Source organism: Emydura macquarii, unplaced genomic scaffold (assembly GCF_026122565.2).
Source record: "Emydura macquarii macquarii isolate MOO-44397 ecotype Brisbane River unplaced genomic scaffold, CSIRO-AGI_Emac_v2 contig_1348, whole genome shotgun sequence".
NCBI classification, from domain to species: Eukaryota; Metazoa; Chordata; order Testudines; family Chelidae; genus Emydura; species Emydura macquarii.
In genome coordinates this window covers 5,010,213-5,033,021 of record NW_027131485.1, presented here as the reverse complement: position 1 = coordinate 5,033,021, position 22,809 = coordinate 5,010,213, and the positions used below count along the sequence as shown (strand labels likewise).

Here is a 22,809-nt window from a genome sequence, read left to right as displayed (position 1 = left end):
CATGTCTGAAGGCCACATGGAAGCCTGGGCTGGTGCTGAATGTACTGCCCACTCACTTAGCTGCATTTATTGAAGGGAGCATGGGACTCTTGTGCTCCACAGACTCATGGGTTTCCAATCCATTTGGGTTTAGTCTGTAAAACCCTGCTGGTTTAGGGTCCTGGCTCTTAGAGCATCTACTCTGTGATTGCTTTCCTGAGAACAGCCATGGTGCTGAAGGCGTCTGCTGCATATATGGGAGTAGAGTTCAAAAACCACAATACAATCTTATAAGAAGTCTCATGATTTTTGAACCTTTGGAGTTGGTAATATGGGGTAGCAGCACCTAGATTTGAACATCATGAAGCTGAGATGCACCAAGCATGCTTTATAAACTTATTTTGACATAAAAATTCCATGAGACTCATAGGTTCTTGATTGGGTTGTTCAGGGTGTAATTCAGGGTAGGATTTGTCCTTAAGTTTTTACTCTAATGTTAATTACTTCTGTACAATATGTGAGGTTACAGAAATTAGATTATCACATTAAGCCTGTACTGGCCAGTTTTCCAGATCCATTATCTCAAAATGCTGTGGAAAAGATAATTTCAGAATACCAAATCTCAACTATTTTTATATAAGAGTTTTATATAGAGAGCTTTAGTTAACAGTCATGTTGAAAAATGCTTGCTTGTCAGTGCAGAAAATTTTCTCTCGGGCTGAAGACCACATACTTTTTGAACAGATGGAGTAGTCAACAGCTCAGACAGCAATTTCAATTATGGGATGCTCTAATTATGAACAATAGACTTCTTTGACATAGGAAACTATAGGTATGTTATTAGAATATACCAGCATGAACATATCAAGTCATGCTTGGGAGAAAAGTACAATGTTAGAGAAGGTCTAAAGTTAATGAATATTTGGGTATCCAAGCAGTCAGATATTTTGGTGTTAAGTAAATAACTGGATACTACAAAGTAGATAAAGAAGCATATGTCCAATAAATATTGTTCTATCTGCCAGCTAATTTGTATTCCAGCAAAATGAGTCTGCTGAGATGAAGTCAATAAGACCTCAATACCTGAGGAACTGAGTGTGGTAGAAATGTCGTCATAGGGACATAGATGGCCACAGTAAAAAGGATTCCAGGAGCCATTTTTGGGGGGTAAAATTCTTCCAAAATCTGTATCCTGTTGTGTGGACATTATTAAATTGATGCATTCCCCTTATTTGAACACTCTTAAATCAGTTTAAGAATGCCTTATAGCAATTTATTTAAATTAGTCCTTTAAACTGATGCAAATTTTGCATGCAGACCAGGTGCTTGATATACCCATTCACATCTCCTGGTAGATTTCTTCAGTTTTCCTTTGGAATGCACCATTTCCAATACAGATCATTCTTGATGTTTCTTGCCAGACCAAGGCATGTATTAAAAATTGGGTGGAAGTGTGAATCTGGAATTCTCACCAACAGAATGATCCATACATATAACTCTGCAGAGGGCAGAATTTGATGGCAGTTCTTTTGCCTCTTATTAGCCTAGTTGGTACTCCTTTTATAGACAAAACTCCCATCTTCTTCTCTGGGAGTTCTGCTGTGTAAAGAGTGCTGGAAAAGGCCTCTTGTGTGCACAGAAATCCTTTAATATGTCTTCAAGGTGACCTGCAAAATGGAAAAAACAACTGGGTGAGTGCCCTCTTTTGTAGATTTATGTTGCATTAAGAAGGCTTGAAATATTGTGACCATTTTTTTCCTGCTCATTTTTACCTTGTAAATATCAGGGATGCCAAATATTATCTTTCCTGGTTTTGCTGGAGGTCTCAGATAAAGACTGAATTTTTTTAGCCTTTATTGAAGAGGCAGGGTTGTTAAGTCTTTAGCAAACACTTCCTTTTTTCCAAATGTTTCCAGCATTTAATGAAGTGGCATTAACAAAAGCAACTGAAAAACAAAGAGGGTGACATCCTGGCCGCACTGATAACAATGACATAACTCCCATTGACTGGAATTGGGGGGGGGGAGAGGGTTTCACCCACAGTTTTTAACAGTTAGAATAAGAATAACTTCCCTTGTCAATTACGGTTGAAAAGTAGATTTCACTTGCATGGTATGTTATAAGGAATCAGTTCTCCAGTCTCCATAGAGTCTTCCAGGAAAAACAGGGTGGACAAGCCTTTAACAACAAATCTTTGAGGCCCACTTTATACCTAATAAAGTAGCACATACCCCGACAGAGAGAGAGAGACATACACACACAGACTTTCATGTGCGCGCACACACACGCACACCACTGTGGCACCAATCCTCTGGTTGCTTGGCACCACCCCACTGGTGCAAATCAGCCTGAAACCTGATGGTTATGGCCCCTCAGGGATCTCCTGTGCATAGGGGATTCCTTGGGTGGCATAGAGCTGCAGGTGCTGACAAAGGGGGTGTTACCAGGGCTCCCCAGAATTCTCTGGGGATCCCCAGCTGCCATAATGTACCTTTGTGGCCATTGACAGCAGGTGCAGGTTTGCACTGGCTCAGGATCAGGGAATCACAAAGGGCATCTTTATGCCTGCTAATTCAGCTGTGCTGGGTGGTCCCCAGAAACAGCTGCGGTTCCGGCTCTCTATTTTTTTTTCTTTCACAAAAGAGCAGAATGTGGCTCTGACTGAGATACCATCTCATTAAATATCACTGAGGAGCATTTGACTTTTTTTAGTTACATAAAATAACGAGCAAGCACAAACAGAGCAGTGTTTTGTTTCTCCTCAAGTGACCTTACCTTGTAGACCACTAAGTGAGAGCAGTGTATTGTAGGTCAACTGCTACTACTGTATTTTTTTAAAACTCCACTAGTGGAGAATAGGAATAAGACTAACTACTCTAACCTACTGTGGTACTTGACCAATCCATTAACCAGCTGAAGGCTCCCACTTAATGCTTCTTCTGACACGGGATTGATGCAAGAAATCAGAAGTGAACTAATATATTTGCTGAGCCCTACAATTATCTATCTATATCATGAAACCAAGCTGCACAGCACTCCCTCTGTAGAGCAGATGTGGAAGATTTAGAAAGCTTACGTGCATTGCAGCTGAGAAATGATTGCAAATATTCACTATTAAAGAGACAAAAGAGATTAGCATGTATGTATCTTACTGATTTATTTTCTCTGAGAGGCTGTTTCAGGGAGGGGAGTGGGCATGAGTTACATAAGGCTGCTGACTCCATTTAGAATTAAATGGATTTGATTCAACTGATGCTTTTCTGACATGATTCCCCCCCACACACCAAAAAAAATCAGTAGGCTTCATTCTACCTCTTAATTTAGGACCATTTTAAGTTGTCTGATGAATTTGACAATTCAGCTGGTCCTCTACTGTTTCAGCTACTAAGGAAATTCCAATCGGGATCTGCTGGATCAGATGTCTTGCATCTCAGTTGACCCAAATCCCCCATGCTGGCTTTAGCACCATTAGGGAACTTTGCAGACTTGGTGGCTAATAATCTTGTTTACCTGCTGACAGCACAGGGTTTCCTTAAAAAAGGTAACAGGGATTAGAAACCTCAGAGTCTAATGGACAGAGACATTAACATTTTTATTTCTCATTATTGTCCAGCGTGACTTTTTTTAATAGCATTGAAATAAGCAGAATCTACAAGGAGATTAATGGGCCCCTTTCTGTTTCTGGGACATTTTCAAAGCTAACTCACAAAAAAGGGACCACCTTGATAAAAGGAAAACACTGTGGCTCTCTGAAATCGCTGTATCTGCTTTTTAGGCTGTGAGGATCAGATGTCTCTTTTACACTGTACTTGTTCTGAGCAGAGTTGGATGACACATTGGTAAAAACTCCAACATTTTGCTGCTAGCACTGAGGGGGAGCTGCCTGGGTGCTATTACTACAGTGGGAAAATCTGACAAAAAAATGAATGTTGCCACAGCCAGGGAGACTTTCAGAAAGCACAGGCTTTCATGCAAGCTAAGTAAACCTAGTTCATGTTAGAACGCTTTCATAGATCCCTGACTGGGGTGTAACGTTACAAACATCTCAGTGCCATTAAAGCTGACACATGCTTTCCAAGCATAGTGAGAGTTTAGGGCTATAATTAACAAAAACTCTGAGTTCTGCACTACGGTGATGTGCTTTTGCTTCTGTGTCTAAGAACCTGAGAATGACAAATTCTCGGTAGATTCCCTTTCTGATGAGCTGCTCTGAGCAGAATTGCTGTTTCATCAGGTTGCACTTTCTTGAGACAAGGGATGTGGCTTCAAGGTGAATCCATTGAAAGTATTTTATTTAATCACAGCCAATGTTTAAATCTCCAGGTAGCAGGAGAGTATGCCTCTTTCACTCTTTTGTCTTAGTCCTGACAACGAATGCAGCATCATTTCCTTTTTCCTCAGAGGAATGAGCATGTGTAGGACAGAGCTTACTCTGCAGGTACAGTCCCACAAGTTATGGAAGGGGGACATGGGGTCATTATAATTTCTTGTCCCTCCCCCAAGGATGACATCAAAATTTGGCCCATATATGGCAGTTGGCCTGTAATGAAGTAGCACTAAAATGACCCACTGAGTGAGTGCCAAGAGAAAAATTATGTTGACACACAGGGGAAGGCGTGGTAAAAGGCATAATGGCAACCTTTCCACTGTCAGTTACCCTTAAAGGGAAACACACACATTTCTGTCTGAGCTCTGTTACTAGGCAGTGCCAGATCAGCACATCAGTGTTATAACCATGTAAACAGACCAGACCCCTTTCTGTGGTCTAGTAGTGAGTAATGTATCAGTAGCACTTTTAACCCCATCTATGCAAGGTACAATCAAGGGTGTTTCTCATGCAGACCCGATAAGTACTGTATCAAGTAACTATTTTTGTCTTTATCTCATGGTAAGTAGCATTACACAACTGGATCCAGATTTTCAGACGAGCTCAGTGTATTGGGTGCTGAGCTCTTCTAAATATCTGTGTGTAAATTTCACAAGGAGAGTGGCTTTGTGCTGAGCACTTTGGAAAACCCAGCCTGAATTATGGGTTCTGAGCGCTTGAAAATCTGCCCACTCTTCCTATAGTAGGACTATGTATTCTCTGCATTTTGCCCACTTCCAAGCATATGCTATTGATGTCTTAGACTCCATCACTTTGACTTTTCGTGACTGGGCTTGTCCCAGGGGCTTGCATTCATACTGAGCACCTGTGAACTATACACTTCTGTGACAATGGTTTGATATCCACATTGTTTTCATAGCTATACAGGCACCATGTGGACCACAACCTATGTTTTTTATTTTTCAGTCTTGTTTTGTTGGTTGTCTGTTCTGAATGAGCAAGGTGCCACCCTAACAGAAGACCATGAGTATAGGCAGCCCAGTACCCATCTCTGACTTGAGGTCCAACTGGTGTTGCTCAGTTCTCCTGAAAATCAGGCCCAACACATTTCAAGCTGGGCACCCAATCAGTGGCCACTTTTGAAAATGATGAAATGTAGGCCTCTTGTTTCAGGCAGCAGGCACAGACAGGCAGCTCTGCGGGTGCACATTCAGAAAGTTTTCTCCACATTCACAACTGACTAGAAACTTGGAATGAAACGCTGGCCCCATTGAAGTCAGTAGGAGTTTTGCCATTGACTTCAACGGGGACTGAAAGTCTTGTTTTTTGTAAATGAAAGTTTAGCTTCTGCAGGCGAGTTCTGCACTAAAGTGAATTCTGTCCGTTCTGCAGCCATCAAGTTGCAGAAAACGTGAGGTCTGCACTAGCAACAGTAAGGACTGTAGAACCATGCTCTTAATTTCCATTTTTTTTAAAGAAAAAGAGCTCAAAAATTCTTTTAATGTTTTGGAGTTATTTTAGAGATTTAATGTGTCACAGCACTGAAGCACAGTATGTGAATGTGAGGCAAAACCATGTCTTATATCAAGGGTGAAATTAGAATCTTCATCAGCCAATCTGTTCCTTTAGAGAATGTCCCTCTTACTTTTTAGTCTTGTAAAGCTTTTCAGTTGCTCTGCATTGAGAATGTGGTCTTCTAATTAGATATTAAAATGTAAATCCCCCAGCTGAACTACATACAAAATATTATCCTCTAAAGTCAGTGACACTTAGGAAGGATTTTCTCCTCGTGTACTGAAAGGCAGATAGGCTTAGTCAGTACCTGATCACCATGTCAAATATTTCATTATGGCTTTTGCTTTTTTTAAATTTTTTCGGGGTAGGGCAAGAGTGGGTAAAGCAGAGGTCTGGTTGTCAGAATTCCTGGATTCTGTTCTTGCCTCATTCATTTACACTGGGACCATGGGCAGTTCCTCATAGTCCCCACTTTGGGCATTACTGCAGTCAACTGAAAATGTGCACAGTAATTCTTAGCTACCTCACAGGGATGTGACAAGGGTTAATTAATGTTTATAAAGTACCCTGAGAAACCCAAACTTAAGCTGCTATAGAAGTGCAATGTAGAACTATCATAATCAGTCATTTGTCACTGACATTAATTACTCCAACTTACCAGACACAGCTTCTCTGTGTAAAGGGAGCTAGTTAAAATCCCTTTGCATCTTACTCCTGGGCAGCCCCATAGCCCATCTGAGACCCCCTTCTACTCCTTCCCCCCACTTTATTCCCTCGACTGCAGGTTCACATGGCATAGTGGCCATCGCGTCTGTATTAGCCAAAGAATAGATGAAACTGTAGAATTAAATGGTCTTTCCCCTGTGGAATGACTGTATTGTTCCCAGACTTGATCCAGGGCAATTCCATTGCTTCTTCGAGCCCTGACTGCAGCAAGAGCCAGTCTTCCCAGCAGGGCAAACATTTAGGATTCATAAGCATAAACATATGACATTTATAGATGCCTGCTTTACAGAGACAGTTCCTATTTCTATTGAAGTCAGTAGCAAAACTCCCATTGACTTCAATGCCACCAGGATCTGGACCATAGTCCTTGATACATATGTTTCCTATTAATAATAGGAATAATTAATAATATGGTCTAATTAGAACCATGCTTGATGAGTTGAATCCAAGAGCAACAGAAGGTGCTGTTCATTCGCATAAATCCTTCCCTGTTCCTCCACGAATGTAATTTATATGAACACAAGAACGGCCAGACAGAGTCAGAGCAATGGTCAGTCTAGCCCAGTATCCTGTCTTCCAACAGTGGCCACTGCCAGATGCTTCAGAGGGAGTGAACAGGGCAATTTATCAAGTGATCCATCCCCTCTTGTCCCATCCCTGCTTCTAGTTAAAGGTTAAATGGTGTCTGTATTATTTTTAGGCTCCTCAAACTACGCACCATACTCACTACCCATGACACTAGCCATCTTATTATTGTTATTAGTGAAAATGTATACTGTGGTTGTGCTCAAAGGCTCTCATCAGCCCTGGGGCCCCATTACACTGGGCTCTGTACAGAAACAGCTACAGCGATAGCTCACAATGTATCTTTATCCAGCACAGTTAACAAGCATTCAGATTATTTACACTTATGAAAAAGACAAGTGCTTAGAACAGTATAGGAGATCCTGAATTCTAATCTTGGCTCCGGCCCTTACACTTTCTGTGGTCCTGGGCAATTATTGTTTGTATTGTGATAGCTGCATAAGGCCCCTATCAGGGGGTCAGCGCTGCTGTCGTGCTAGATGCTGAACACACACACACACAAATGATAGTCTGTGTCCCAAAGAGCTTACAACCTAACCTGTGATATCCTCACTCATGTTGAGTAAAATCTTGCTGTACAGAGACTAGTCCTATTGACTTTAATGGAACTCATGGAGTAAGGCACTGCTCAGTGCAAATAAGCATATCACAATCTGGTCCTACGTGAGTTACTTAACATCTCTGTTCTGGCTCCTCATTCGTAAAATCGGGAAAACAGTTCTTAATTACATAGATATTATTATAAGGCTTTGTTACTTAATATTAAACAAAAAGTGCTGTGTAATTGCTAAGTATAGTCCAAATTCTTCTGTTTTAACTCAACTGTAATCCCCAAAGAGGCAGAATTTGACCCTATGTTAATACTGGGATGAATCCTGAAAGAAGTCCTTTCTCATTCTTTATATAGGCAGAGCTCCCACTGGAAGTTAATTGGACTTTTGCCTGATGTGAGGGGGAGTTCAGTCCACACAAGACCTGGAAGGGGTAAAATGGCTAAGTGGGCCAATTAACTGCCCAGGCTGCACCTGATGGAGACAGGGGGCAGGGATTTAAGTAGAACAGGCTCAGCTGGATAGGAACAAGCCCTATATAAGCCAGGAAACTGGCCAGAAGGGGGCTGTAGGGAAGGAGTCTTCAGTTACTCCCTCCCTGGGGGATGGGAAGGGTGTCTGGGGCTAGAGATGTGTATCCTACAGTTTCTCCCTAGGAGAAGGGGGTATGGTCTGGCAAGCCCAAAGAAGAGAGAGAGCCAGAGAGATAGGCAAGGTTCAGGGGAAAGAGCAGTGAGGATGGGGTAGGTCAAACGTTCTCTCTCAATGAGAGGGCCCCTGAGCCAGGATCTGGAGTAGAGGGAAGGCCCAGGTCCCCCTACCAGTTGCTGACAAAGTGGCACTGATGGGGCAGTGAGCAGGGAGACTGCCTGAGCCCCTTTTTCTAGAAGGACTTTGATACCTCAGAAGGGAGAGCATGTATGGTGATCTGGCTGGAGGCAGAGTCATGAAGAGGAGGCGGTGGTTCCTAGAGTGAGAGGGGTCCAAAGGGCGAGAGGACAACGGGAGAGGCACTGCCACGGGCGGATGCAATGCCTGGCTGCAGCTAATCCCCAGGATGGCCAGCAGGAGCTGCAAGCAGCGGTGAGTGAACTCTGTGACATCAGGCTAGGTACTGATTGATGACTTTAGGCCCAGTATGTATAGATCATGGATTCTCCCAGTTATCAGGATGATACACACTGTATTTTGAACTTCAGCACTTGAGCCAGTAATTGAGTCCATAAAGGGTAACAAAGAGTTTAGGTTTAATTCAGAAAAATAAACATTGTTAGTTTTGATCAATAACTTAGTGTCCTAAGGTTCATCTTGGGTTGGAGAGTGAAAAGAATATTGTTATGGATGGTGAAGAAACTGCACAAATATATTTATGCAATTCTAATTTTGTCTTATGGTGTTGGGTTGCCTTGGGTTAAGTTGCATAATGGTAAGTAAAGTAACTGGATACAATCCAGTGCAAAGCGCTGCATGAAATAGGCACTTTCACCCCCAGTGGGTGGAAATTTGTATCAGCAGGAAACAGATATTCCAGCACTACTTGTGAGTAGTTAGAGATCCGCATGCACTTTGATACCCACATTCTTTTAAAATGAATCATTCTTTAATGCAGACACAAGATACACAAGATACTGAGCTTACTGAAGCTAACAAGCCACATGCTGACATTGGGCTAGATTAACCCAGAACCTTTCCTGACTTCTGTCTATGTACTTATATGTCCCTCATCCCTGTAGTATAAGTGCTGGCTGAGCAGGAGCTGTGGATAAAGTAGGGGTAACCCAACATAGTATTCTAGCCAGCAGGTTTGTGTCAGATATGGGATTAGAACTCTGGTCTCTTAATGCCTTCTCCCAAACTCAGCTGCCTCGTTTTGGTTTTACCATTTAGATCCTCAGAAGAGCAAATGACCAAAACTTAGTTTCCTGTTCAGTCACTTTTTCTCCAAAGGCTGGGGCATGGGGCCTGCAGTTTGGTTTGTGATCCTATAGAGTTTTTTTCATCATAGATGCCCATTAGAAATTCAAGCTCACAGCAGTTCTCCTGGCAATCAGGAAAGTGAAAGAGTTGGAAAAAATCAAATCCCAAGACAAGATAGTCAAGAACAAATGATGGCAGTTCTTACTCAGGCAAGATATCCAATAAAACCAACAGTAATTTTACCATGGAATTCAATAGGAGACGGGCTTGGCCCATTGGCCCATGCTATGACATGCAATCTTGATCTTCAAAGGATTTCTACATTATTTTAAGTTTAAAAGTATCATCTTTACTATTCCTCTTGCGCCTTTCACCCTGAAGGACACTGAAGCGCTTAAAAAATAAACTGAAATACCATGGATCACTGACGTGAAATAGGATCCTTCATTGTGGAAAGAAATTAGCCCCTGCTGTTTTTAAGAAATGATTTTTCTTTAAAAAAATCATGCATTGGATAGAAAATGATTGTCCGTGTTGCTTTACTAGATACTTGACCACCAATTGCTCTGATGGAGGGGGAAAAAAAAGCAGTAATTGAGAGAACTAAGATTCCAGAATGGATTTCCTGTTTGTTTGGGGCCAGTTCTTTTTAAGTCCATGTGATCCTTGAGGTAGCAGCGATACTGCAATATGTAGCAGTGCAACAATGTACGTAGGAAACAACAGTCAGATTATTCCAGGAGATGAGGTGGGGCTGAGTCTACCTCACTGACTAACCTATTGCAAAAATGTGGCTAAAATCATGCACTAAAAACATCAACATTCTGTAAACTTTTTTTAATGTCTGCGCTCTAACCTTAAAAATAATGCAGCTCATTCATTTAATCTCCTTGGTTGAAGATTTTGATGCCTAACTTTGATTCAAAGTAACTTTTTTATGGCTGAGTTACAAACCTCTAAAAAATGGTGCTTGTAATGGAAAAGCTAACAGATCTTTAACTATCGTGGTACATGCTGATTGCTACTCGGATATGCAGTGGGTAGCTTTGTCCTACAATATGAAACTCCCTTCCAAAGCCCTGGGTTTGCTTACTTGATTGGATTCTCTTCATTAACAGACTGACAATTCCCTGTGTGACAGATTTAGAAATGCATCTGTGTGATAGCTGAATGGCATTTAATGATTTAGGGCCTGATCCTGAGTAACTACAACTTTCATTGCCCATTGTGGGGATTGAGGGCATTCAGCACCTTGCTTAAATTGCACTGCTTCATGAGTGGGGTGCGCTACAAGAGCTTGGAGACCAGCTGGAATGAGGATCCTCTTAATATCGTAAAAGAGAGCGATGCAGATCAGGCAATCTCTGCTAGAACAGTAGAGGAACCGATCTGGGTGATACACTAGGCTGGTAAGGATGGCTTTGAACTAAAGAGGAATCTATAATTCCCATCCCTCCCCTTTCCCCAAGTCCAAGTAGCCAGCCTTGGCACAGAGCTGTTTCACGGGGGCTAGAAGGCAAAGAATCCTCTCCACCCATAGAATTTCAGCAGAGCCTCTTCTGAGCCCCTTGTGCACCTCGGAGGTTGCCGTAATGCCTGCTGCTCCTGCAGGCTTGCTCCATAGGAAGCAATGGCAGTGGATTTGCCCAGTGGCACAATCTTGCTCCACTCTTAAACCCCTTCCCACTGCATGGGTACATGCAGGACACTGACCATGGAAGTGGGCTGTGCAATGGTGGGCTGATGGATTCCTTAAATCCTGCCATACCTGGTAGTGGAATCTCACCGGTTAGACTGTGTCTGTGGCCCTCTGTGGTCACAGGGAAGGCAGGATGTGACCCTAACAGCAAATGCCACACAACTCGAGTGGAATAGAAGAGAGTGAGCTGAGTTGCTAAGGGCATGCCTGTGAAGGATTTAAAAAAAAAAAGCAACTAATCAAATTCTGACAAGATATTAAGGAGGAAAGAAGGCAAAGAATTTCTGAGCTGTCTGAACTAATGCTAGATGCATGCAAAATAAGCAGAGGTTCTTACGTGTAAACACAATCTGACTTTAGCTGGCATAACAAAAAGATAAGGCACATGACTGAAATGCTACTGTATAGCAACCACTGACTTCAATGGGGGCAGGACCAGGCTCCAAATGTGCTGTTGATCAGAGTGGTAGCATGAATGCAGGGGAACAGAACTAAACAATAAGATGTAAGCCACATGCTGTGAGATGAAATGCAATGTAAATTAACGCAAAGGGCCTAATCCTGCTAATCTACTACTCACCCAAGTAGTCCTAGTGATTTCTATGGAAAGCGACTTGATTACATAAGTAAAACAAATTCTGACTTGGTCGGTTCTACAGGAGAGACACCACACCGTGGGCATGGTCACAATATATTTAAAATCCCATTGAAATTGATGGGAGTCTTTCCACTGACTTCAATAGACTTTGGTTCAGGCCCCAAATCCTTCAAAATAACAATAAAAATTCACCTCAGCAGACAGCTGGATGAGGAACAATGGTCAGAAATTGAGAAAATAAATGTTCAGGGAGGAGCTTTTCGCAGTGATTAGTGATGTTTAATTCTCTCTTCGAGAGTTGCTCATATCCATTCCATTTAGGTGAGTGCGCGCCCCGTGCACGAGCCTGCGGAAAACTTTTCTGCCCTAGCAACCCAGCGGTCGGTCTCGGCGCCCCCTGGAGTGGCGCGCGTATAGCGCGGTATATAGGACGCCACCGACCGCGCGGGTCCCCAGTTCCTTCTTTCCGCCCGTGACGGTCAGTGGAACGTCTGCCCCTTGCCTCTTTAGCAAGTAGCAACCTATTTTACTCGTGTATATAAGTTTTTTTTATTGTTTTATAGTGTGAATAGTTAGTGTAGTATAGTGTATATAGTTAGCCCCTAAGGGGCTCCCTTAGGAGCCATGCCTGGCTCCACCGGGTTTAAACCTTGTGCGGCTTGCGGTAAGGTGTTCTCCGTCAGCGACCCCCATGACCGCTGCCTTCGGTGCCTCGGAGAACAACACCGCAAGGACAAGTGCCGCATATGTAAGGCTTTCAAGCCACGGACCCAAAAGGACAGAGACGCTCGCCTCCGGGTGATCTTGATGGAGACGGCACTTCGTCCCGACTCCGAGCCGTCCAGATCACCCACGGCACCGAGCGTCTCGTCGATCCGGAGCGCACCACCGGTACCGACACCAACACCATCGGTACCGTCTAAACCGGTACCGAAGAAAAAGAAACGGCCAGCGGCCGCACCTATGGACTCCTCCCTGCGACCGGTACAGCAGGGAGTGATACAGGAGATGACCCAGCCACGTGCCGTTGAATCTGTCCCGGCACCGGCATCTCCTCGTAGAGAGCCTCCCCCGACCCCGAGGGGTGGGGGAGCGCCTCTACAAGGGCCGTCGACGCCGGAGGCGTTCACAGCGGCACGAGCCCTCATGGCCCTGCCTACACCTCCATCCCCCCCTCGGCCGAGGGCATCGGGGATAGCGTCTCGGGGTAAGCCCGCGCTGGACTACCCCGGTGGGAGGTCGAGACAGGACTCGGTGTCTCCCCCCAGACGGTCGGGGAGAGGGAGAGCAACATCCTCCCCCCCCAGCTCCGACCGCGAGTCGTCGAGCTCCTCCAGAGAACGGCACCGCAGCTGTTCTGGAGGTTCCCGGGCAAGCTCCGCGTCCGATCTAAGACCTTCGGAGCCCCGGCGCCGCTCAGCACGGCGGAGAAAGATTAGTGATGTTTAATTATCTGGCTTTTCTTATGGAGGTTGAAATGAAATATTAGTCCATCAAGGAGATACCAATATTTAACGTTGTAATAAAAGCAGACAGTCCGTTCCTGAATTGCCCAGCACAGCGTGGCTCTGTTTCTCCCCCAGTGCATTGCCTCTCAGGCACAACTGAGCCTTTTCAGAGTCAATCCATTTACTCCTGAGAATGACCTCACAATCACATTTTAGCCAATAGTGAATTAGATCCGATAGCTGGACTAATGCAGGGTGCAGATGCATGTTCTCAAGGAGTAGTATTCCTCCTACCTTAGGGCCAGATCCAACTCCCACTGCATTGATAGTAAAATCGTTAATCAGGTTTAAGCAATAGCCAATTCCATTTGCCCCACCCAAAGCCAGTAAGGCAGCCAACAGAGTGAGGCATTGCCGACACTCAAAAACAGATAAGGTGTTAATGGAAACAATATAGGGAAGGATCCTGGGAAATGCAAGGTATCAGACTGCATGACCCAACTCTATCCCCTGGCCCTGCTCTCTGTAATTCCTGGGAAATTGTATCATGGAAGGAGTGAATCATGGGAGAAACTATATAAACTAAGGAGAAAAAAGTGAAAAATATGAAGAAAAAGGTCTGGGAAATATGAAATGATCCAGAATATAGATATAAAATGAGTGGAAAAAAATAAACAAGACCCTGCATGATCAGATTGCACTCCTTGTGTAGCCCTGCTTCCCCTGTCTTCACTGCCATTATCTGGGCTCTTCAGCCAGCGAGAATAGTCCAAGGCTGGCAGGTCTGTAAATATTAAAGAATCTTGAGCCACAAGCTCTTGTAGACTTGACACCTACGTATAATGGTGTTGCCTCGCTCCCCTCCCCCGATATATTTCTGTGCATCAGCTTCAATTACATTGTTTTGTTTGATAAGACTTAAGATGCAAGCCCTTTAAATCTAGGTGATTTGTCAACTTTGATTTAGAAAACACTTGCCTAAGGACTAAGCTGCAGTTTTGCGAAACATTCATCCAGCTTGGCTTCCAGCCACCAGCCAATCTGTATCCCTGCGCAACCTCTCACCATTTGTATGTACAGGCTCTCTGTGCTAGAGATGCTTCGAAGAAGGCTATTGAGTGCCACCTTGTGGCTTCTTTGGATGTGGACAAGGTCTCTGTGGTTGCTTGGGGGGTGGTGGGTGTTCTCAGCAGCAGCCCAAGAAAAAAGGTGGATTCAGTTTGTGTGTGAAAACATAACATCCTAACAAGGAGTTGTTGGGGCTCAACAACATGCGAGTCACCAAGTGTAACTGGCAAGAAGGGAGCTCCAGCGCTTTATCTGCCTGTAGTAACACTCCCCTGCATCTAGGGTGATCAGATGTCCCGATATTATTGGGACAGTCCCGATATTCAGGCCTTTGTCTGATATAGGTGCCTATTACTCCCCCCACACCCCCACCCCATCCCAATTTTTCACACTTCCTATCTGGTCACCCTGCCTGCATCACACTTGCTATCAAATAATTTGGGAAAGCTTGCATCTGCTACTGTGCTAAGCTATTGTATGGGTGTGAAGGAGAAGGGCAGGTTCATTGGTCACCCAATCCTGCCCCGCAGTGAATGGAAGTAAATGTCAGCAGCAAACTCAGTGAAGTTAGGTTCGGCTAGCACAGCAGGGACTCCGCCAGACTATCTGTCTGTTGTATCTACCTGTTATCTCCTGTTTTATACTTAAGTTATAAGCTACTTGGGATAGGAGCTGTCTTTTTGGTCTGTGTTTGTACAGCACTTAGCCTAATGGGGGCCTGGTTCATGACATACCATATGAACATACCTGGTTCATGTCTGCAATATGAACCAGGTATGGTATGTCTGCAATGCAGTAGAATACCTGCAGCAGGCCCAGGCCAGCACATGGGCTTACGGGGCTTGGGCTGTGGAGTTATAAAATTGTAGCGTCGACATTCTCCTTGGGCTGGAGCCTCAGTCTGAGACCACGGGGTCTGGGACCATGGGCTCCAGCCCAAGCCCAAATGTCTACACTGCAGTTTTATAGCCCTGTAGCATGAGCCCAGCAAGATCAGGCCAGCCATGGGTATTTTAGTGCAATGTAGACATATACTTAGGTGCTACCAGGTTATAATTATCATAGAGGGAGAGGTTTGAGGCCTTGCAGAGCAGGCAGAAGGCAAAAACCTTTCAGCTTTTTATTGGCAAAAAAGCAAAATTATGTACTTTTAGTCTGATCAATTTCTTTTGGAGATCAAAAAAAGCAACAATGAAAGAATAAATGACAGAGAACAAAGTATGTTACTCTCTAATCTCGTCTCACATTGCCTCACAGCACCACACCTAGGAGATAAATAGGGAGGTTCTCCATAGGTGCAGTACACAGAAGATAGGATTGTAGGCCTTGTCTATACTAGCACTGATGCTGGCAAAACTATTGTTGCTCACGGGTGTGAAAAAACACACCTCTGAGTGACATAAGTTTTGCCAGCATAAGCGCTTCTGTAGCTGTGTTATGTTGATGGGAGAGAGTTCTCCCACTGACATAATAAAACCACCTAAACGAGCAGCGGTAACTATGTCGTCGGAAGAACATCTCCCGCCGACATAACACTGTCCACACAAGCACTTATGCTGTCAACACTTATGTCACTCAGGGGTGTGCTTTTTCACACCCCCTGAGCGACAAAAGTTTTGCCAGCATAAGTGTTAGTGTAGACAAGGCCGTAGATTCATTCCTACATATACAACCAAGGCCTCTAAACACTCTAGGGCCCAACAGCCAATGGGCAAACCCCCTGGATCCCAGAGTCTCTCAGCAAAGAGCTGTTCCTCTCCACTGTGACCCCAGGTCTCCCTTCCCTTTGTCAACACAGCTTCTGCAGGAGCCTTTCTCCTACTGGCTGCTTGTCTTGCTCCTGTATGGAACATGCACTGGAAATATTTAACATTACCACAGTGGCTATGCAGTTGCTGCTCTCTCACCTGGCTCTGCTGCAGCAATTAACTAGTAGAGCTTCTTCCCAGGGCCTGGATTTTCTCACTTGGGATATGAGTTGTCAGTGAACCTAACCATCTCCTCGTCCCGAAATCCCCCAGAGACTGCCAGTGGGTGGTGTTTGCCCAACTCACAAAAGACCCCAAAACCCTTGCTCCAGTATGGAAGATCCTCATGGATCTGCTTATATCCTGCCAGACTGCAGGATCCAGTGGAGAGGAAGGCACTACAGATATGACTGAATCTATTCTATATGGCAGAGTGATGATGGTGAATGTGCTTTAAGGAGCTCAATGAATCCTCAAGATGAGTTGAGTCTGAAAAGTCTTCGTAGACAAAGTTATTGACTATGCTGCTTAGATGGAAGGGTTAAAGAGAAAATGAAATAATTTCAAAACCAGCTAAACTTTATTGTTCTGGGGATTATTATGAATTAGTTACTATTGTTATGTACTCATTAGTGCTTGTGGTTTGCTAGATGCTTTCCAGACATGCAAGACAGGATGTTCCATGGCACAAGTGCGCTAGGAACTTTCTTCAGTCTGATTTGAGGAGAAAAAATATGGAAAAGGTAGGATTTTGCCAACTGAGTAAAGACAAGTGGCTGAGTATTGGAAACATTTTATGTAAGTATTCAGAGCAGGATTCTCTCTTTTTAAAATAGGTGGGGAAGGTGGTAGGAGTGGAAAAGAACATTAATGTCATGCATCCATCCATGCGGCGAAAGTTCAGAGTCACCTCTGGCAGGCACAGGCGCTGTGTCCATGAATTTCTGTAGTGTGGATAGTAGCTGATTTTACTTAAAATCCCTGTCACATACTGTACTCTGATAAGACAGTGGAGAGGCAATAAAACAGATCACAGATTGTAGAGCAAGGACTCATGAAAGGAAAATAATCAATTATTTGAGATCCCCAAACCTATAATAATGGGTGTGGTTCTAATTTCACTTCCACAGGGTTCACTGTTGTAACCCCATTGACTACAGTATAGTTACTCCTGATTTACTCCAAGGTAAATGAGATCAGAATCAGACCCAATGAACTTAGAAAAAGCAAGAAATCTAGGAATGGTCATGTTGTGAATTTGGTAGTAAGGCTGTGTAGGGTAAAGTGACAGAGCAAAAGTAGTGCAGGGAATGGAAGATGAGAGCCCTAGCCTAGAAATCGTTTAAGGGCAGTGTGCCAAGCTTTGTTTTCAGTTTACATATGACACCCCCCTGGAGCCAAAGCAACAGCACACAGGGAACTGAGAATTTGGCACAGGAGCGGTACACCTCGGATTGAACTGAACTGACCTGTGCAGATCAGAATCCCCAGATATAAATCACAGAAGTCAGCGATGAGGAAAAGACCTATTAGATCAGTGATACTCACTCCTCAGTGGTTCAGGAGCCAAATTAGCGATCAGCATTACCCAAAAGAGCCACAATAGTGTGATATATATTATTCTTACAGCAAAATGACTGACCATGTATTCTACAACTGGTTAATAACATAGTAAAAGAATCCTGATTGGTTAATAACTTAGATTGGTTAATAATTAAATCACACAGTGTTTAATATCATGTGCTGCAAAGAGCTGCAGGACACACATTAAAGAGCTACTTGTGACTCCTGAGCCTCAGTCTAAGTATTGCTGTATTAGATCATCTACACCATCATACTGGGGCATGCAGAAGGGTAGTTGTGTTGTCTTTGACCACTCAGGTAACTGAATACTTTTCAGAGCTGAGAATGGACTGTACTTGATGTTTGATAATTCAGATGCTTCTCTGGACACCTAAGCTGCCTTAGCACTCATGTTCCACTGTTGCACTCGGGCAGCAGGATTTTCAGAAGGAAGCTGTTAGATGGTATCTAACTACTGCTTTGTTCACTTGTTGGCAAATGCTAGAGATTCCCTTTAGAGTCCTGAACTCCCAGCAGGAAGCCAGGCTGGGTCTATTGTTTTGGGAGGAGCCCACATAGATCTAGGAACCATTTAGGATGACACAGAAGGACAAGGGGCTTATCCTTCATTTTTAATCTACCTGCTCAGGCTACCTGCAGGAGGAGTGTGCAGAAAAGAGATGGACTCCACATAAGGGGTTATTGAAGGATATTTTCACCCAAAAGCAATCAGTTTCTTGTAGGAATGCAAGTCCAAATCAGGAAATAACCTTTGCCAGCATCACACTGAACTGCCCCAGGAAACTCTGTTACTCCTCAACATGGTAAATTCCACTCTATGAGCTATGAGACTGACTGTGAAATAGCCATGAGCTGAGGACCCTTAATATTTCAGGTACACAGGACCAGTAACTAGGGTCACCACCTGGAGACAACTCTCTTGGGATTACCAGAAATCAACTGTGCACCATGCTCAACCAGACTTGCACTTGGTTTCAGCCAACATTATGGAGGAATTCTCTCAGACTGTCAGTTTGAATGGGGACAGGGGAGGGGTGTGCTATCCTATGTACTGAAAGCTTTCCTGGACACCAGAACCAGAAATTTGCTTTTCAACAGTTAGTAACAGGCAAATGTCAGACAGAAAATAATTTGCTTAGAACTTACATAGTTGATTGTCCTACTCTCCCTGGTTGGGCATGGCCACACACACCCAGCTCTCACCAGCAGAGAGCAGAACATTTTCAAATGTTTTCACAGTGAAAGGCTGCCTCCATGGGGAAGGCAGCAAAAACTGATTTCACAATGTGCTTTTCTATGCTAGATAATAGAGAGGAATATACAGTGTGGCTGGAGCCCAGAGACAAATTTCTTCAGCAACAGGAAGGAGTTATGAGACTTCCGCCATTCTGCTCAAGTAACACTCTCTCTCTCTCCTTTGTCTGTTACCACTAGCAGCAATGCATTGTGCCCAATTTCTCAGGGATGTAAAATTACATTAGACAGAAGGGGGAGAGCCAGGAAAGGTTTGGTGAATCAGCCGGAACTTTCAAAGGCAGGGTAGGTAATTTGTATTTGATTCATCTTCAGACCCTTCTGACCATATCAAAAATAGCTCAACTCCTCTCTGAAGATAATACTCCCAGCACATGCGCCTCAGGCATTTCATGTTGTTTACAGCCTAGCAGCTCACTTGCACAGTCGCTGCACCCCCTCTCCCAGGCTTTGTATTTCTCCATATGGCAAGGACTTAGGTTTGTGGTGTGAAAGTGACTACATTCTTAGGTGTGACTGGGATGATGATGCTCCTAACAGGTTTGGCTGTTACACATCATTGGCTGATACACATCGTTCCACTGCCTCTGTGCTCACCTCCTTCATTTTAGTGTGCTATTTACAAGAATGATTAGCTCTTATCTAGAACTTGACATCTATAAGGAGACTTACATTAGAGAGTGAATTAAACCTCACAATACTGCAGTGAGGCCTGTAAGCATTACTATCCCATTTCTCAAAGTGGAGAGCTGGGGCAGCGAGGTTAGTTCTGGAATTTTCAGCCTCTTGCTCGGTCTCAAGCACCTTTTTGTGCACTCTGTCTCAGTCTCACTGTGTGGCTGCCTGCCCAGGAAATTCAGAACAGGTGTTTAGTCAGAGCCAAGTCCCCTGAGGACTCAGAACTAAATGCTGCAAGAAGGTGGGTCTGGGGTATGATTTAGGGGCACAGCACAAGTACAACAGTGTCCTTAGATTCACAAGAATGATCTGTGAAGAGGACTTTTGGCCTTCTCAAAATGACTTGTACATGTCTGCATCAGACTGGTGAATCATTAGTACACATCCTCTAAGAAGACTAATAGGGTACCGCTGGTATATGGTCTGATGCACAGCATTACCATGAGACCGCTTCTTGCCTGAGTGGATATAATTCAATTCATAGCCCCAGTCAATGAAGGTAAAGATGAGGAGGGGGCTGAAGTGGCTCAGGAGCTTGCAGGAGTGATGGAACCAAACCAATATGATAGATGTGTGAGACAAAGAACCAGACCAAGGTTGCAGGCTATCACCTAGGGTAGTTTGTCTGCCAGCAAATGTGCAGGTAAACATAAAATGAAGTTCCAATTCTACCCTCTGATAAAGTTCCTATTAACTTTAGGGGGAGCAAGATCAGGCCCTTTTGCCTCTGCAACCCCACGGAAGTCAATGGGCTTACATCAATGTAGCTGCAGGCAAATTCTGGACCTTTGCTTACCATTTGTACTATAACCTTTGGCATTAATCTAATGACTAGTAGGGGAGGTAGGTGGACAGTTTGATTTGCAGGAAAAGCAAGGAGCAGGAAAGGGGACGTGGAACTGCCATAAATGCAAACGGTAAAAGATTTCTCCAATAGCTGAGATAAATGGTCAATTATGTGACAGATACTGCAAGCTTCAGAATCACCATTAACACAAGGCCTTGTCTAAGGTATATGGGCCAGACTCAGCAGGTTTGATTCATGTGAGCAATTCTACTGCAGTCAATGGGACCATTGCAAGAATAAAATGAACATGTTTGATTCCTATCTGTGAACAATACCTTTGAATGTGAGGGTCATCTGAGCAATATTTAAAGTTGGGGATTTGGTTCGTGTGACATCATAGTACAGACAATTTAATGGAGATGGCAAAACAGATCTTAAGTATGACTCTCTGGCACCCTATACCTAGTGCCATCATCTACACAAGTGCAAAGTTGTTGTTATTATTAGCATTGCAGTAGTGCCTGGGAGCCCACTCATGGACCAGGATGCCAACACTCCATGTGCTGTACAAAGACAGAACAAACAGACAGCCCTTGTCCCAGAGAGCTTACAATCTAAAGTGCTACCAAATCAGAACAGTGGCATTTTATATCCACTGTGCTCTTACTTTGCGATCATAACACTTGACTGCATTAGGTGCAGGCCATTGTGTTAAAGAACGTAAATCAAGAAATGCTGCCAAACTGGTAGGCTTTGAAAAAGTACTTGAAAGTTGGGCTAGCTGGACCAGTTTGAAACATTAGCTCTTTGAAGGTGTGGGTAAAAAATATTAGTTTAAATCACAGATTAAAATTACCCTGAAAAACCTTCTAAATACCCACATCTTGAGTATTAGTGCACCTCATCTATTTAATGGGTGAACATTACAATATGGTTTTTCTTATTCAAACATTTCCAATTTAGCAATATTTTCTGCATTCACTGGATATTTAGACCACTTGTTCAGGTAAGTAGTGATCAAGGTCTGTTATGCTCTGATTATTATTGATAGACCTGAGTCGTGTAAACTGGGGGCCTCAGTTTAGTTTCTAGTGGAAAATGTCTCCATCTCAAAATCCCCCAGCACAATTGGCACTAACTAGCACTTGCTGGAAGTCTTAGGAGACAGGCCAAGGACTGAATGGTGAATGATCTACCCTTTCCAGCCCTGACCCTGCAGGTGGTCACTCCAGGTCTGGTTTGAGGCTCATTGGCAGGGGTGAGGGAATAGTGTGGGGAATCTTACAATTTTGATGCATGTGTTGCAGAGACAGGATTTAAGTCTCTAGCTGTCAATCCAGGCCTTTTCACCAGCATGTTTATAACAAGGAACTTTGCAATATGATCCTGCCTTGTGATTTTAACCCTTTCAGATTTCAGATGATTTTTACATTTGGGCAATATTACCAAACCCAAGCACCTATCCTGCAACTGGATCCTCATAGGTAGATCCTTGAGCCATATGGATCCCTGCAGAGATCTGATTGCAGAATCCGTGTCCAAAAACTCCCAAGTTTAACCTACCACAAGGCTGGAGAGGCCTGACCCAGTAATCCATATTTTTTTCTATAATTTGAAGCCAGATAGTATAATCTTCCAAATAATTTTTGGTTTCAGGTGCTCATTAATTGTGGAGTAGGAAAGATCTCACTGTCCTAGCCTGTCATTGTTTCTGACAATGGGTCCATTAGAGGTCAGAAAAACAGATTCTTTGAGTGATCACGTACTTGTTTTTCCTAAAACAAGTCTTGTGTGGTGTACCTGGTGCCAATGAAAATACAGAAATATTTCTTTTAGAGAGTAGCCTATGCTGAAAAGTTCAGTTCTCTGTCCCTCCACAGTGTGCAAATATTCTAGAGCTGTGTTCCAGGTCTCATGTGTTTTAACATACGTCAGCTAAATAAAATGACAGCTTTCTGTGATTTACCTCTTTAGGTTTCAAATTGCCAAAGGGGTGTTAGTGTATGTATGTACAAAAAGGAGAATTCTAGTGTCCATACTTTCAACAAGAATAACTTGTCAAACGAGAACTATTGTTTATATTTTAAAGTTATGCTCCAGATACTGTAAGCAGAAGAAAAGTAGTCTCTACTTATTGTTAAATGCTTTAGCTTGACTCATCTCAGTTTTATAAGCAGCATTGGCAGGGGAACTAATTCCATCAGAGTCCGTGGAGAGAAAGTTGAGGAAAAACTCTATTCACAACAAATTTAAGCTTTAACACTCTCATTACTGTATCAGAGGCTGTTGAAGGTCGTATTGCTAGGACTAATTGGAAGGCTTGTAACTGCCAACAATCATCTTTC

General features: G+C 43.6%; 1 long non-coding RNA gene across 1 annotated transcript; it reads right to left on the bottom strand.

The window, feature by feature from the left end:
- Positions 1 to 231: 231 nt before the first annotated feature.
- On the bottom strand, positions 232 to 1,910 carry LOC137155283 (uncharacterized). The gene is made up of 2 exons (XR_010920401.1): positions 1,752 to 1,910; positions 232 to 1,646 (listed from the first exon to the last, which is right to left on the bottom strand). It is a non-coding gene; the product is annotated as an uncharacterized lncRNA (long non-coding RNA).
- Positions 1,911 to 22,809: the final 20,899 nt, after the last annotated feature.